This window comes from Schistocerca serialis, chromosome 7 (genome assembly GCF_023864345.2).
Source record: "Schistocerca serialis cubense isolate TAMUIC-IGC-003099 chromosome 7, iqSchSeri2.2, whole genome shotgun sequence".
Taxonomy (NCBI): domain Eukaryota; kingdom Metazoa; phylum Arthropoda; class Insecta; order Orthoptera; family Acrididae; genus Schistocerca; species Schistocerca serialis.
The window spans coordinates 132,831,930-132,845,392 of record NC_064644.1 but is presented as its reverse complement, the minus strand read 5'-3'; positions in this window follow the sequence as shown (position 1 = coordinate 132,845,392).

Here is a 13,463-nt window from a genome sequence, read left to right as displayed (position 1 = left end):
ATATTTTGCTTTGGTTTCAGGGTGGTGTCTCGGTGCAAATTTTAATGTCATGGCGTGTAAGATTTTTGTCTTGTTTTATTGCTTTTTGTGTGCCTTAGTCTTTACATGAAAGAATGCAGGTACCGGGTGGTTATAATTAAAGTACAGTTACTCGCGAAGGTCCAGCGTGGGCTGGCTGTAATTATCGTACAACAGCGAAACTTTGGATAGGCTAATGTGTTAATGCGGAACCGATTACGCTGGAAAAAAATTAATTCCAAATTTTTAAATCTGGTGCTGTTCACTGTTTGATGGTATGACATCCTCGCTCTCTTTTCACAAGCCATAGCGTGAGTGAACAGTACAGCTATGCAGAAAAAAGACCAAAAGCTGTTGGTGGAAGTGTTTTAAATGAACGACAGAAATTATAGTGTTGCACGGTTTGAGTATCGCCGACTGAAAGGTTTGAGGAGAGACGCGATGTCATTAAATGGTTTAAAGAAGATGATAATGAAATCCGAAAACACGGCTGAGCTTGGTGTGGTGCCTGGATTAGGGAGGCGTCCTATCCCATAGGAAGCTATCGACGACGCTGCTGCTACCGTAACTGACCACTCCAGCACGTTCCCCGGGCAGTGCTACAGCTGTCACGGGAATTGTCCATCCTGTGGTCAACAGTACGGAACGTTTTGCAGCCTATTTCACATTGGTACCCGTACAAGATCCAAACGGTGCAGCATCTGAAACCTTATGATCCACAGCGTTCGTTTGGTTTCTGGTTGATTGCAACCTGGTAGTCAAGGAAGACAGGATTCACTTACGATTGTGGACAGGGCTGTAATCAGTTACTGTTGGTTTCCTTTTTCAGTTAAACACATTTATTTTAAAACGGTGTGACGTCCTTAGGTTAGTTAGGTTTAATTAGTTCTAAGTTCTAGGCGACTGATGACCTCAGAAGTTGAGTCGCATAGTGCTCAGAGCATTTTTTTTTTAAACGGTGATTCCAGACTCAGCAATAAATAAAGATACCACACGCTGTTAATGAAGGAATAAACAACTGTGTAATTAATAGTGCTTTCAGTTCGTTACAATTAACCAAATGAGCATAAAATACAGACACAGGCAAATAATGTTTTAAAAACCAGCCAATGTGATCCCAGTTAGAATTTTAAGGCAAGTAACCACAGTCACGGCTGAAGGCCTTTAACGCCAAGAACGGCAATTATAAAAAATTTAACAAACATACTGTAAAACAGCAATGCAATAGCAAGGTTAATTTAAAAAGACAGGCAACTGACCACCAAACGGGTGAAACAAAGTGATGGTAAACTTGGTAGCACAACCATTTAAACCTGCTGTAACGCCAAGAATGGCAGTTATATTAAAAATTTAAAAGAAACATACAGTAAAACAGCAAATACAATAGCAAAGGTTAATTTAAAAGGACAAGCAACTGATCACCAAACACGTGAGACAAAATGATGGTAAACTTGGTAGCACAATCATATATATCTGCTGTAACGCCAAGAATGGCAAATATATAAAAAAATTTAGAAACATACAATAAAACAGCAAATACAATAATAAAACACATGGGCCAGTCATAGACGGTGCACCAGGAATCGACCTCCGAGTAGATCCAGCAAAACAACACTTCCGCGAGCGACGAGCTAGGCAGCCAAGAGTTGCATTCACTTCACAAGATGGTAACTAAGACTAGTAGCAGTCTAACGAATGACTAACGATAATCTTGCTGAGGCTACCTGACGTCCAATAAACCAAATGCAAAGATGTAAAAATACGCCAAAGCTGGAACTGGCGGTCTGGACTCTGCCCACAGAATACTGTGCTTAGAGCGCCCGGAACGAGAAAGGAATCACAACCACCTGAGTAGAAGAATCGCCAACCAAACTACAATCAAGAAAGCTGTCAAAACTACACGCCTCACCGGACAGCAGCGGCAAGTCGAGGAAACGTACACTGTCGTTACATACACTAACCACTGGGGCAGGTAACTGGGGCGTTAGCGGCCACGAGGCAGGAAAAATACCGCTGGTTGAACTTAACAAATAGTAACAACCTGAACGCAATAAATAATAATTAGAAGTCCAGGAAAGCTAATCAGATCCGCCATCGCCAAGTACTCCACTCGCTGCTCTTTGCCTTGGCAGCATTACGAGCAGCAACATGAACCCAAGTCGCTGGAGAATCGCAAGATCCCGCAGTGGTGAAGGTTTCTCTACTTGAATCCAAATGCACTCATCTTAACACTTGCAGGATCCGGTTTACGACGAGCTCGTGCACTCTCGTGACCACAGGCCTTCGATCCGGCAGTCCATGCGCGCCACCAGCGGTTCTGGTATGTTCTCGCACTGTGCGGACCTGGCTCCACCTGAGTCCCCAACTGAACTGCACACTAACACGACCCAGAAGAACCACGACGTCACCCCAAAGATAGGACCACAGTTAGTACATATCGATAACCGCCTTTGCTGCCACTAGTGGACAGGCAGCACTTGCGAAACCAAGTGGCGCCAGTCGACACGAGAAGAAGACAAACAACTGTAACCATGTCAACTAAACGATACGGTCTGGCCTCCAACAGAGGACAGAAACCTACAAACAGCACCAAAGCGAGCTGCAGCATGGCTTATTGATGACATGTGGCCAGGCAATATTCCTTGGCAGATTTTACACTACAGGGTGTAGTGAATACACAGAACTGCCGAATTTAGGGTACCGCTTAACCGCGTGTTGTGCAAGAAGAATCATCGCACTCGTCGTATGTGAATGAGTAGTGTGGATTCACAAGCACTTTTATTCTCGGTCTGTTCTTCTTTGAAGGGGATACACAAGGGGCATGTTAGCTGTACCGTGACGTCTGCACGTTATCGAGACCTCTTTGTACAGAATTTTATTCCTGCTTTGGAAAAGTACAACTGTGTGGAAACCACTGCTTTCATGAATGGTGGAGCAACATCTCATGTCGCTCTCCCAATGGAAGATTTGCTTAATGCGACCTTCCATGAACGTGTTATCTCCGGAGGCTTCAAATGGTTCAAATGGCTCTGAGCATTATGGGACTCAACTGCTGTGGTCATAAGTCCCCTAGAACTTAGAACTACTTAAACCTAACTAACCTAAGGACATCACACATATCCATGCCCGAGGCAGGATTCGAACCTGCGACCGTAGCGGTCGTGCGGTTCCAGACTGTAGCGCCTTCAACCGCTCGGCCACTCCGACCGGCAGTCGGTCTCCGGAGGCTTTTCAGATGCATGACCTACAGGATCACAGGATCACCTGATGTGGGGGGGGGGGGGCAGTTGTGAAGGAGAGAACTTGTCCAAGCTCAGTTTGTTTGACGATGTAGCTGTTTAGGGAGATGTAGAGGAACAAATGGAAAACACCACAATTTGGCTGTGGGGATATCTAAAAAACGCGTTTACAAGGGGCACTTTTTGTCTGTACCTGATATAGAGGCTAGTATATGAGACACGTCACTAAGATTCCATCCGAACTGCTGTGAGCAACCGTCAATCACGTCGTTGAACGGATGCAACATATCGTCGACGTCTCTGGTGCTCATATCGAATAAACTGTGTAAGCGATGGTTTATGATACAATCATCGTTATGTCTTTCTCACTTATCCTAACTTTTCTGCCCGTGTCCCGTTCCTAATCCATTGCATATGGAAACATTTCTGTATGTCTTTTTTGTACTCACAATTTGCACCTGGTTGCCAAAATTGGGACTAACTTTTTTTCCAGCGTAAATTGGTTTCGCATTAACGCATTAGAATATCTACCAAGTTTCGCTTCCATACGGTAATTACAACCCACACTGGGCCATGGTGAGTATCTGCAAAAAAATGGGTCAAATGGCTCTGAGCACTATGGGACTTAACTTCTAAGGTCATCGGTCCCCTAGAACTTAGAACTACTTAAACCTAACTAACCTAAGGACGTCACACACATCCATGCCCGAGGCAGGATTCGAACCTGCGACCGTAGCGGTCGCGCGGTTCCAGACTGTAGCGCCTAGAACCGCTCGGCCACACTGGCCGGCGAGTATCTGCAATTTACTTATAACCACCTGGTATAAAATTTTGTATTTTGATCACCGCCTCAGTCATAGGATATTTTCCCGGTACCTGTCGCTGTTCATTATTCTGTTTATACTTCTCGCGCCAAGGGGTAGAGTTGTTCCGGCTTAAGTTGAAGTACCTCTGTAATACGTAGGCTTGAAGGAAGCTAGGGATATACGAGTGTAATTAAAACTATACGCATAAATCTCTGTGGATTTGAAACCTACATTTAGATTCGTGGTTACGCACGCTTTCTGACTGAAGCAATACCCTGTTTTAGGCAATTGGTAATAATGATTATATCTGTTTTCGGGTTTGCAAGTTTGTTTCTGGATATTTAGTGAAACCGACAACATGTAACAGTCGCCAAATTTCAGCCCGTGGATCAGGTAATCATTAAAATCCCTGACTCTCGATTAAAATTAAAAAATTAATGGCAAAACGAAACAAGTATCTCGTCAATAAAGCGTGTGTCACCATCAGTTGACGACAAAGCCTTTGTTTTACCGATTTCTAACCACTTCCTTCTTATAATAACAGCTTGTGATATTAGGTAAGCATGATTCAGCTGTCAAAATATACGTGGCTGCCATGCACTGCACTTAGTGTGCGGTAGCTAGGCACATGGCGCTCTTCCGGCTGCAAACACTGTACTGCCTCCTCTACGGTACTGCGTTTCGCTAGCCTGCTGCGAATCGTCAGCGTCGTTTGTCACACTGCCTAATATCGATCGCGCATCGATCGCGCCGCCGCCGCGTCTTGCGCAGGGCCGATAATTGCGTCCCCGGCGTCGGGCATTCTTGGCGACGCACCCCCGCTGCGACACAATATACGCAATTTGCGACGCTTACAGCTACGGCGCCGCCTGCGTCGCTCTCTCATTACGGCGGTCGCCGTCGTTGCATTTTCTGTAGCGCCGCCTTTCCTTAGAAAAATACTACCATGTGGCCCTAATTCTGACAGCATCGTTGATTCACTGTTGTTACACACCTTCACAATTGAAAGCTCACATCTGAAAGGGGCAACAAAAATGCTTAAGCTTCATCATAATCATCATCAGTCATTTCATATCCGATACTGGACGGAGGCCTTTTCAGTTCACTCCGAAAGAAAGAAGGAAGGTTGGGGTTAAGCGTACCGTCGACTACGACGTCATTAGAAACGTGTTTCTGACAACTGTGCAGAGCGACTCTCATGGGGAGATGGAATGTGCTGACGTTTCTACAGAGCCCGGAACACTTCGGGTAGTGGACATCGGAGCAGGCTGTTCACACGTTAACCGCACAACGCAATTAAAGGGTCACTTTTCTGAAACCACGTAACTGCATCACACTGTAACGCGAAAGTTTGAAATTTAACTGAAAGGCAGCTGAAACGTTCCTCTGTAATGGTTTAAGAGCGTGGCTCCTTACGACGTATCTCTCGGGCTGGACGGCTTTTCACCCGCCGGAGGTTCGACCCCTCCCTCAGGCATGGGTGTGTGTGTCTGTCCTTAGGATAATTTAGGTTAAGTAGTGTGTAACCTTAGGGACTGATGACCTTAGGAGTTATAGTCCCATAAGATTTCACGCACATCTGAACATTTTTGACGGCTTTTCACAAAGCAGTATGAGGAAAAAAGACCACAGCTTAGAGGTTCATGCGAGGTGGAATGTGGGGTAATAATGTCACATTGGCACCAAAGTTCCCCATAATTCTGCGTAATATTACAATGTGGGCAGGCATCCTCTTCGATGCGCCTTGCATTAATCATGCCCGCAAGCATGCGCTTGAAAAGTAGCACAGAGCAACTTATCGCAATGGACGACGAAGTCTGTGTGTAGGTACAGACGCTCAACGAAGGTGCGCCGGTGGTCATGAGAGTGTTGTAAATTGAGAGGTCCTAGATGGACCGTGTGCGATTTTATTCACTCATGTGTCAGTGTTGCAACCCCCGGTGATCACGCCGCAGAAGGGCGTGAAACAGAAGGGTTCAGTAAACATAAAACCCTTCATTGCTTCGAATCACGTTCAAAATTCGTCGAATGGTTTTGAACGGTCCCTGGTGATTCCGTCCTGTATACAACAGCGAAAATTGCGCCGCGCTTCACTCCAAACGGGTCAGATAACGTTCAGTGCGGTTGCAGTCCCACTATGTCCCTGGAGAAGGGTTGAATCGGCCGGGGAGTGGGGGGCGTCAGCAATGTCGAACGTTGTCAAGAACGTCACTTCGATGCCCATCGCGCTGCGAGCTCTCAATAAAGGCTGCGAAATATGTGGAAATTAACGCCCTAAGAAAATGGGTGGTTTCAATGACGCCTTTTATGCCATTTCCTGAGGCATTTTCGTGTCGGTGCTGAGTCGTGGTGAGTCTGAAATGTTTTCCTCAGCCGTCCATAAGAAAACCGGATGGTTTAAACGCTTGTTTAAAGACTGTGCGTCGCGGTTCTGACCTCCATCGCAGAGGCGTCAAAATAAGGTGAGAAATAAGGGTAAGAGTGGGACTGACGACCTTCTAATGGCTTGACATAAAGTATTCATGATGGCATTGGGCAGAATTGTGGAGAAACTTGGTGCCAATGTGATATCATTAACCCACCTCACACCTCACATGAACTTCTGAGCTCTGTCCTCATCTTCTCACGTGCCGACAACTTGATATTTGAGCGCTGCCGAACCAGATGGTGACGTCGCAGGGCCGCACGCTTTTGCACAATAACAGAGGGAGGTTTTAAGCAACTATGAGGCAAATTTCGAACAGCTACTTTGCCCTGGGGGCAATTACGGGGTTACACAACGCAGGGTACACCGGCCTGTTTGCCGTTGTCTGCGGCTTACTATAGGGAAGGGTGCTTCGCGTATGGAGTATCGACAAGTCAGTGCAACGAAAAACCAGTACAAAGTTGCAAATTTTACTTTTTTTTTAACTGGATGACTAGTTTCGACGGAGGCCCTAGGCATCGAGTGAATAAAAAAAAGTAAAATTTGCAACTTTGGACTGGTTTTTCGTCGATCGGACTAATAGAAATTGGTGACAGACAGCTACTCCAGCATGTGTAAAAAAGTTTCGGCAAGTGTTTATTCTTTACGATTCATTTGGAGGATGCAATCACTATTTTAACCGATTACGCTTAGTTACCGACAAAAAGGAAGAGACATATGACCATTGGAACAAACTTGCCTGCGTCTTTCATAACGCACTTCGAAACTGCTACCGTCCAGTAAGCTATTAGCATAAGTTTGTTTCCTGAAACAGAGATTACGGATAACTATCGTTTTAATCAATGTTGCCGGAAACATGTTCACGGTTGCGGCCCTGTTCTTGCCTTAAAGGAAAACGAAGTAATAGGCGATCACGTAAGAATGCGTTTTTCTGGAGCACATCTTCCCCCGGAAATACTGGATAATGGTTGGCTGTGTATTTAGAAGACTACGCCTGAAAATCAAAAGCTTCAGGTCTTCCACGACTATTTCGTGGACTAGTGGATCGATAACGAGAACATGCCTAGAGATATGTGATACTACAGCGGAAGGCGCTATCGCAGTAACAACGTTTCTGAAGGATGGAACTGAAGTATAAGTACATTAAAATTTAATGTTCATCCATATCGTTATTCATTAACAAAAATGTCGTCAAGAAGACGCGGAGTGCTATAGTCACCAGTTCGACAGACTAATTTTAAAATAAGAAAATATTAAAGAAGTCAGGAATTAAGACGGACGATAATACCGCAAAAGCTTTAAAACTGACTGGAACCTAAAATAATTTTTAACTTGTACGGCGAATAAAACACATATATTAAACATTATTTTTCCTTGTTGGCAGTTATTTGAAATTTTGACCATAGATTGGAACTAATTCCTAAAAACGCGTGTCGTAGACTACTGCACGCTATGCCGTACTGCTAGACAAGACACATATACTTACTGTACATGTGCACCACCTGCAAAGTGCCGCTTATTCCACCGAGAGCCCCAGCCTAAGCAGAAATGTCTCTCCCCCGAAGTGTTATTCAGTACGTTCCAACCCCATTACACATAGAGTAGGCTAGGCGCCTGGAATTGAGGAAGGACAAGGTAGGAAATCGGTAGTTCCATTTCAAAGAAAGGACATCCAGGAATTCATTATAATCCAATTAGCGTAACCTCAAACCTCTACAAACGGCCGAACGGCAACTGAACCGTTGTCCTTGCCGTGTGATACCCTGCTCGGTCCATTTTTTCCGATCTTCAGCAATGCATATCCACGATGCACCTATCCGTTTTCTTGTGTCTTATATCAACCTTCCTTGTCTATCAACCTTCCTTGTCTTTTCTTATCTGTTCTTAATTAGCAGAATACTTTGTCGGTGCATTTTCCACCATTCCACTCATCTGCAAATTGCAAAATGAATTTTTGTCCGAAGATTCTTAGTCAAACAAAATGTATGAACTGGGCGTATGGGGAATCAGAATGACCAGCTTGTGGTCTAGGTTCGAAAAAATAAAAGTTTAATTCGTTAAAACTAAACAGTGTAAGTAACAAAAACTTAATTAGTGAACTGTGGCAAAAATTAAGTATTTTACGAACAGGTGCTGTAGCTATGTAAGTGCAGATATGTAGTTTCAAAAAGTTTATCTCTTCAGTGCCATGTTATTTTGAGCATGAAAAGTTACATTGGTGTAGAAATACGGAAGTCTTTCTTCAATGTTGAAAATGTAAAAAACATATATAAAATTAAAGCATAAATGGAAACGTCTCAGCTTTCTCTTGACGTATACATTCTTAATAAGAACAGAATATCGACTAATATTCAAGTGTTTTATGTTTCATGTTTTTGAACAAAAAATTAAAATAAAAAGATGAAAAAATAAACAGTCAAATGTTTTTTAAAATGATTTGTCTAGAAATAAGAGATAAACTAGATTAGAGAAACATTTGACGCGCCTTTGAATGATGCTCGAAGTAATGTACAGCAAATGTAGCACGACAAATATTCCTCTGATGTATTTTATTCCTACTTTTAGACAAAAAACTTCTCAAGATATCTGGCCTTTTTTTTCAGTCCCTCCTAGTAAATGTTCTCATCATACCGCCTGTCCTTGTTGGTCAACCATCAGTTTCTAATGGGCTTTGTGTCTGAAGTCCTTACCTCCCTTTTATTATGATTAACACTGTTGTGCCTTCCATCGTCGTTCCATAAAAAGAGCGCACTGCTCATCGATTCAGTTAATCTAGTTAGTTAACTACGAACTTGACAGGAGTCAGAGACAGTTAGGTCTGATTTGACGGCAGCGAAAATTGGTGCCGAAGGGACATTCCATGAAGATCAATGCTTTTAGAATTTCGCATGCTGTGGGTAGCGGTGATGAAGGTGTTGTTGAATGGACAGATAAAAAGTGAAACTTGCTGTGTGATTAGCTTGAAACTCCATACACTATTATGTTCAGCTTGTCCACTTCTGTAACCCAGGTTCGATTACTGATATTGCCAGGAATTTTTCCCTGATGGGAGGGCTGGTACAGGGTGCAGCCAGCCTGGTGAAGCCAACTGAAGAACTTGAATTATAAGTAACGGGACCAGGTCTGCCAACCCGACAGCCGCCGAGATACGGTGTGCTGTCCCATACCTCTCCATACCACATCTCGACTACGAAATTGGCTGAAGGTGACACGACGGTTGGCCAGTTTTGATTGGTCTGTCCGTAGCCAGAATGGCGGTGCTTCCGCTATGTGTATATTGATCAGACAGCAGATTATGACCACCTACCTAATAACTGGTATGTACATCTTTGGCACGGATAAGAGGGGCGACGTGTCGTGGCATGGAAGCAACAAGGCCTTGGTAGGCCGCTGGATGCAGTTGGCACCACATGTATACACAAAAGTCACCTAATTCCCGTACATTCTGCGGAAGGGGACGATGAGCTCTGATGCCAGATACAGTCACAACCCAGATGTGTTCAACCGGGTTCAGGTTTGGCGAGTTGGAAGGCCAGTACGTCAATTGGAATTCGGCACTATGTTCCTTGAACCACTCCATCACACTCCTGGCCTTGTGACATGGCGCATTATCTTGCTCAAAAATGCCACTGCCGTCGGGAAACATTATGCTTATGAAGGGGAGTATGTGGTCTGCAACCAGTGTAATGCTTCTTGGCCGTCATGATGCCTTGCACGAGCTCCACTGGACCCATGGATGCTCACGTGATTGTTTCCCAGAGCATAATGGAGCCGTCACCAGCTTGTCTCCATCCTGTAATACAGGTGTAGAGAAGGTGTTCCCCTGTAAGACGGATTGCTCCCTCCCATCGGCATGATAAAGAAGAAGCAATCGGGATCGATCAGACCATGCGACGCTCTGCCACTGCTCCAAGGTCTAGTGCCGATGGTCACGTGCCCATTTCAGTCGTAGTTGCCGATGTCGTGGTGTTAATATTGGTACGTGCATGGGTCATCGGCTGCGGAGGCCCATCATAGGAGTGTTTGGTGCACTGCGTGTTCAGACACACTTGTATTCTGCCCAGCATTATAGCTCGATGTTCGCTCAGCCAAATTTCACAGCCTGTCCTGTTTTACCTGTCTGCTCAGCCTGCGGCTCCCAACATCTGTAATGAGGGGTGGCTGTCCAGCACCACGACGTCTGGACGTTGCTTCACCTTGGATTCGCCACTTCTTGAAGATACTCAGCAGAACACTCCTCCAACACCTGATGAGTCGTGCAGTTTCCGAAATACTCGTGTTGAGCTTCCGGGCCATCACAATCTGCTCATCGGAAAGAAATGCTGGTAACTGAATAATCTAGTGATCAGTAAGAAGAGTTTGAATGACATCCTCTGTCGAAGTTATCACAGATGGTGTTGACTGCAGACTAAATTTGACTGAATTTTCTCATTTTCGGAGTACTGAAGGGCCATCTGTTTGTTTAAAACCGTTTCAAAGCAAAGATCGCGTAAAAAGATTCTTTCATTATGTGTCCAGCATATGTAAACACATCTGCTATTGTGTAAAGTGTCTGTATGATGTAACAACACGTATATGGACATGGCCTTTTGGACAAGGTACTTCATGTTTTTAAATATTTTGGCTATGACAAACATTTATAATGTGCTGAGTTTTATCCATTTGACATTTTATGAGTGAGCTTCATTGTAAAATGAACGTGTTTTATAACAAAAAGATGTTAAAGACCTGAAGATTACAGCAGTGACTGTTGAAACCGATATTCTTAAACAAAGAAATATTTTATGCGATCTTGAATTTTGAATGGTCTTTAAAAGAATACATTTGTTCTGATTTTTAGAGTTACGTGTTGTTATAGTTTCTTTTCTGATGTAACAATTGCGAATAAAGAAAGATATAGCTGACATAATAGCAGCAATTCTGAAACCAACACGAAGAGAATAATTTTTTAATCTGAGTCCACAGGTAGAAATCGAACATATATTTCCATAATAATTAAAACACTTAACAACAGAAAACACTTTCGGAATCATATTTACCACACAGCTGGTGCTATTACAAAATCAAAATTATCTCATGTTTGCTGCTTTGAGATAACTGGATAACTGTGTGTGTGTGTGAGTGCGTTAGCGTGTGTGTTCATTTAAATTTCAGCTTGTTCTGTGCCACGGTTGCTACCTTAGTTTACACAGCAATATTAAGAACAAATTTTTTATTTTCAGCACACAACACAAGATTCAAATGCAAGTGATTATTTCTGCCAGGCCAGTGATTTCTTGCGCATGAGGACCATACCCGACGAATCAATCAAACGAAAGAAATTGGGATGATTTTACAGTGAACGGGAAAATGTAGAGCTGGAGGGAGACATAGTGGACACATATTTTTGACGCAAAGAGCGGTAAGTATCTAAATTCGGTCTGCTCAGACTCGCCGTCGTCAAAATTCGAGAAATTTACTTCCACGGGAACGACAGAGCTGGAAGAACTCATGGGCTGTTTTAACGTGGGTGATGTGCATTGGCTGGGCTGTGACTATATTTGAGATGAGTTATCAGAAAAGAAACAGAGTGAGAGAACACAGAATCTGCATCCGGCTATCGTAGTTTCAGTGACGGGTATCGGTATTTTTGGAATGAGCTTCAGGTGAAAGTACGAAACATTTTTAGATCTACGATGTGGAGAAATTAAACATTAATACCAATGGGTATACATTTCGAAGTGCATGCGATTTGGATACAGACCCCGCCAAATTGTTCGAAACTTCGGATTGAAATCATTAATGTAGAGGCTCCCTTATAGCACCACATCGCGAGCGGCAGGGAACTGTACGAACTTTGCTTCGTCAGCCCAGGGGGGGTACTTGCAAATTAATACCATCTGTAGAGTGTATAAAAGGAAAGATTATAGAGCTCATATCTTATTCAGAAATGTTATTTGAATTTTATTCTTTCTGAAAAGATAGCGTTAGGGTTTCTGTAAGAAGGAGAAACGTCTACCATCCCCTCGGCTACCCCGCGACCACACGCTGCAGCTACGTTGTCCTCCACTTGCTCCAAACTGAACTGTTAAAAGTTGCAACTTATTTTATGCGCACTATAGTTATTACATAAACCTAAATAATAATAATTGGCATTATTAAGAAAAGTAATAATTTGCAATAATAATAATAATAATAGTAACAACAATAACAATAATAAAGTAATGGGGCATTAAGAATGATATTAATTGGTTTAGCGCTTTTGAAGCCTTGTTTGGTATTAGCACAAGTGGATGTGATAATGGAAGAGGAGAGGATTGAAATGAAAGTGAAAATGGTTGCTAGGAAAGAAGAGAATTTCTATACAGAGTTCTGTAGAGAAGGGGAGGGGAAAGTGGTAGGGTATGGAGGGTTCACGAGAAGAAGCGATAGCTATTGTGATAAAAGATGGGCCATGAGCTGTCTTTTGAAGTTTCAACGATTTTAATTTCTCTAATATTTTGTGGAAGATTCTTCGTAAGTCGGATTCCTGTAACGTTGTGGAGGAAAACAATAGAAGTCTCCAGGAAATCAAGACAAGAGTAGCGTTGGCGAAGAGTGCCTTCCAGAACGAAAAAAACTTTCTGCTACATAAGAACATCAGAGTCCACACTAGTAAAATTTCAAAGACCTCATTCTATGGAATATCCTAACTACGGGTGTGAAACCTGGAAGTTAGCAAAGCAGGAGAAAGCTCTACTCGAAGCTTCGCAAATGTGATTATAAAATTCTGTGGTTCTCACTCGTTCTAAAAACTTATGCCTTATTTACATTACTTCATTTTATTTCCTGTTTAAACGCCTTTTTAAAGCAGATGCGGTCCGTATTTTTTAAGTACCTATCTGTCAATCTACTATCAAACACAAAACATTACGTGAAATGTCTCGTTATTTAACAGTAACTATTATGGTATAACTAAATTGTATGCATATATTTATGATTCTAAACTCCAATAAA